This window comes from Chondrus crispus, genomic scaffold, assembly GCF_000350225.1.
Source record: "Chondrus crispus Stackhouse genomic scaffold, scaffold_317, whole genome shotgun sequence".
NCBI lineage: Eukaryota > Rhodophyta > Florideophyceae > Gigartinales > Gigartinaceae > Chondrus > Chondrus crispus.
In genome coordinates this window covers 13,390-18,167 of record NW_005179207.1, presented here as the reverse complement: position 1 = coordinate 18,167, position 4,778 = coordinate 13,390, and positions in this window count along the sequence as shown.

The following is a 4,778-nucleotide window of genomic DNA, read 5'->3' as shown; positions in this document are numbered from 1 at the left end:
GTCATCTCGCATTGCATCTCGTGAAGGAGTCCAGCAATGTAGATTATCATACAAATATGATAGACGAAAAATCACAAAAATCAATTGTCGATATGATAACTTCACGTTGGGTACAGGGGTTCGTGAACCGATATCATATTGTCAGCAGAGCGCAAACTGGGAAACGTATGGTGTCAGCAGCGAAGCAGGCACAGATTGAGCGAGATGTTGCATTCCACCTCGGAGTCGTTGCTAGGGATTTTCGCTCGTGTGCTATTGACGAGAATGATATCTGTAACGCAGATGAAACGCACTTCCTTATCAACCTCGATAACCATAGGACATTGGGGAGGTGTGGCGACTCAGAGGTTAAATATTCTGATGTTGTCTCTGGCTCGGAGGGAATGGCTATGATGGTAAGGATTTCAGGCTGCAAGGACGCAATTATTGAAGCTCCGTTTATGATTTTCCAAAACGCGAATAGAAGTTATCCTATACAACGGGTTCCTGACAATGTCCCCGGGGTTTCGTACCGTTCTGGGCCTAAAGGTTGGATGGATGGAACCGTCTTCCCCCAGTACCTCTCCGAGAAAAAGGTCGTCCGGCCTCTTCCTCATGGCCGCAAGCGTATTTTTTTTGTAGACAACTGCAGTGGACATGGAGCATCTACAAATTTAGCGACGGCATTGAATTCTATCAACACTGAAGTGCGATTTTCCCACCCAATGCGACAGATTTGATCCAGCCAGCGGACTCATTTGTTATTCAAAAATTAAAGGATGCATGGAGGTCGCGTTGGGATAAGTACAAGATGGAGGTGATCATGAAGGACGGGTTTGCGCCGGGTTCAGGGAAAATTCCTAACCCAGGCAAATACCTTTATCTTCGTCTTGCTGCCGTTGCAGTTCGCGAGGTCAATGCTATGCGCGACAGAGACGGCATTCGTTTCGCAGGAAAGGTGATGATACGGACTGGTCTTGCTTTAAATATCAATGGGCAGTGGGAGGAACGACAGCTTTTCCCGAAGCTGCAGGAGATTGTTAACAAATACTGAACACACTTTGAGGGAGCACCAGTTGTTGATGACCTATAAAGAGAATAACTGTCGACGAGGTATGTTGCTCGTGATTTGATTGGCCCATTCAGTAAACGAGGTAATAGTGTAGCCTGCACTATTGTAATATATATAAATAATTAGTCTATGCTAATTGCGTTTGTCCTGCATATAGTGTCGTTGCACATATTAGCATAGGCTGCAGTAAAATCAGTGAGGGCCTGTTTTGACGTTGAACTTTGAATAGTATAGCCTAGACTATTTGCGATATTCGGGTAGGCCCCTTGCCTTGGGGGCGCTAGAGTGATGAAAAGGTGAAGAGGGCGTCGTCGGAATGAATTTGATCAAAGGGAGCACGTTCCCTGACATGAGCGTAAGGATGGCTCAACTAGAAGGGGAGCGGACGGAAGTGAGTTGCAAATGCCGAAAGCTTGAGAAGACGGAGCTTCTCTGCGTGCACGCTTTGACAGTGTTTGAAAATCTACGCCAGCGGCATGCGAACGTCCCGGGGGCTGCATACTGGAATCGTCTGGATACAAAGTGGGCATCGACTGTTTTCCATCATGCAACACTTCAAAGCCAGTATGTTGCTGCTGCTGCCCTTGCCTCTCAAGTCAACGTTATCGTGGATTCGCAGATGCTGCCAATTGCCAGACAGATGAGCAGGTGGAGAGTTCCGAGTCAAGCAGGTCGGCCGAAGAAACGCCGGAAACAGGGGGTCGCAGCGCCTCAACGAAAGTCGCGTTGCTCTGCTAGTGGTCAAGTTGGGCACTACACTACGACTTGCGAAGCCCCAGACACTGTGTACGAAGGGTACCTCTACAGTGCGCGAAATTTGCATAAATACACCCCACATCATTGCGATAAAAGCACTTTTGACACTGCCTCGAGAAGCCGATAGGGCATCACCCATGGTACGCGCGTGCGTGAGCGCGAATCTGAAGCCCAATTCTGTCAAACAAGAAAGCCCTCCAAGTTATGCCGCAAAATGTGGGCGAAATTAGCATATGAACACGAAAAACCATACGATACAGCATTTACTGCCATGCCAAGTTGGCGGTAAACCGAAAGAGTAACAACTTTGGTGACTGGTATAGTTAGATACATAAGCAATGCACATTGTGTGTGCCTAAAAAACTTCGCATCGCAAGGAAAAATGCCTCGCGGAAAGCTACTGTCAGACTTCGAGAAGGGGCAGATTGTGGCCATGAAACAGGAGTGTTCGAGCGTTCGCCAGATCGCTCGCACGCTTAGCAGGTCCCCAGGTGCAGTACACAACTTTTTGAAGCACCCAAAGCGGGTTGACGGACGCGAAAGCACTCGCAACGCAACAAAAAGTTCTAAGAAGCAAACGCGGCTTTTGATGCGAGAGGCCAGTAACGGAGAAAAATCATGCCGGGAGCTGAAGCTGAGCCTTGACATTGATGGGGGCGTCCGTCGCGTTCAGCAAATACTACGTGACGCACCGCATTTGAAGTATAAGAAAATGCTGTCGCGTCCGCAGATGCTCCAGAGGCACAAGAGAGCCAGACTGGAATGGAGCAAAAAGATGCTGGAGAACGGAAGCGCATTTTGGCGCCGGGTAATCTTTTCGGACGAGAAAAAGTTCAACCTAGATGGGCCAGATGGGTTGGCATGCTATTGGCACGACTTGAGGCGAGAGGAACAAGTATTTTCGACGAGGCACCAGGGAGGAGCATCTTTGATGCTTTGGGGAGCTATCTCTTGCTATGGTACGTCTCATCTGGTCCGCGTTGAAGATAACATGGACTCTACGCTCTACTGTGAGGTACTGGAAGAGGACCTGCTACCATTCGCTGCTGACACATTCGGTGAAGAATGGACATTTCAGCAAGACGGGGCATCCTGTCATCTATCAAACTACACCAAGAATTGGCTTTCGTCGAAAAATGTCAAGTTGTTGGGGTGGCCAGCGAAGTCACCAGACTTGAACATAATCGAAAATGTATGGGGCTTGCTTGCCCGCCGTGTTTACGGGCATGGGCGTCAATTTAGCAACCTGGAAGACCTCGCTGATAGAATCATAGATTGTTGGAGTTCTATTTCCGAGGAGTACCTGAATAAGCTCTATGAATCAATTCCTCGGCACCTTGTGGAGGTACTAGAGAAGAAAGGTGGCCCTACGAAGTATTAGCGCTTCACAGTAAACATTGCAAGTTACTGTACCATATGGGTTTTCGTGTTCCTATGCTAATTTCGCCCACATTTTGTGGGATAACTTGGAGTGCTTTTTAGTTTGATAGAATTGGGCTTCAGATTCGCGCTCACGCACGCGCGTACCATGGGTGATGCCCTATCGGCTTCTCGAGGCAGTGTCAAAAGTGCTTTTATCGCAATGATGTGGGGTGTATTTATGCAAATTTCGCGCACTGTACCGGAAAATCGTTCGGAGTGAGGTGAAGCAAGGGGCACGTAACAAAAATTCCCAAATAAAAGGGGCACGTAATAAATTTTCTCTAAAAATTAACTTGGTCCAGATTATTTCATGAGCGGATATGGAAAAGTGGGCTTCAATTTAATCTGGTCCAGGTTAAATAGTGTGGTCAGGTGTACTGTATTGCATCTATCTTACCGCAGCGCTCCGCCAAAGCCACCCTACTTAGCCCAGTTGCCTTCGATGCCCGGCTGCTGCGAAAATAAATGTCATTCTCGAAAGATCCAATTTTAAAATACCGTGACCTAGCTAGATAACTATCTCTAAACTCTCACCTGCGCATTATGTTTCCAGTTTAGTGGATTGATACCGCCGCCATTCTCGTTCGCGCACGCTATCACGACTCAGGGTGGTGCATATGATCGGATGCGTACGGCAGTAGTACAGTAATATGAATGACAGGCCTACAGTAGTTGCGGAAAGGATAGAGTCGCGCGAAAGCTTGTTACACGTATTGCAGTTTGCGGTACACGTGTACAGTTGCAGTTTCTACGACACAAGCTGCTCTGTAGCTCTTGGGGACAATTGCTCGCAGTTGCCACAACACTAAATTACCAAGGGTTGTGTTGTGGTGACAATTTTGCTCGCAACGAGCAGCCGGGTTCTGCTACACGTACAGTACTCTCATTCTTTTGCTGTGACTTGTAATTACAGTTTTCGCAACTTTTCCTTGCATTGCTTTGTTCGGGGAAATCTCTCCAATATCCCTCACATTTGAATATACTGTAGTCGGTCCTCTCGTCATGCATTTATGGGGAAAATGAATGAAATAAGTAATTTATTCATAACAAATCTGAATACAGCTGTAGAATGTACCCTTAGGGTAGGTACAGGGTATGACGGTGTTGTGGGGGTGACTTGAGATTTGTTTCACGTGGATGTATTAAAATGAATTGGTTTTTTCTGATGGAGCAAAGCAGTCTCAGAGAGTGTGAGTGTGGGGAAGAGTTACGGAAAGTCGGTGTCCTATGGACGTGTTTACAGTGGCCCGAAGATTTACATCTGTCCCGCCGTGGGGATGAGGTCGGAGAAATTAATAACGGGGTAGGCGAGTCGCGAATAGGCTTGCTGCAATTGGCTGATGCGAGCAAGAATTTGTTGACGATCTGGTGACCTTATTTCTCAGGCCCTGAAAGACAACGGTGAGCCGAAAAATAATTCAAAAACATGACGACGTCAGCAGTTTGTTCCCCATACCCCGCAAACAGGCCTCGCCAGCCCCTGTCATTCCTCTTCTGCAGCACACCGCCGCCCGTACCGTACGAGGAGCCAAACTTGCCCCCCCCCCCC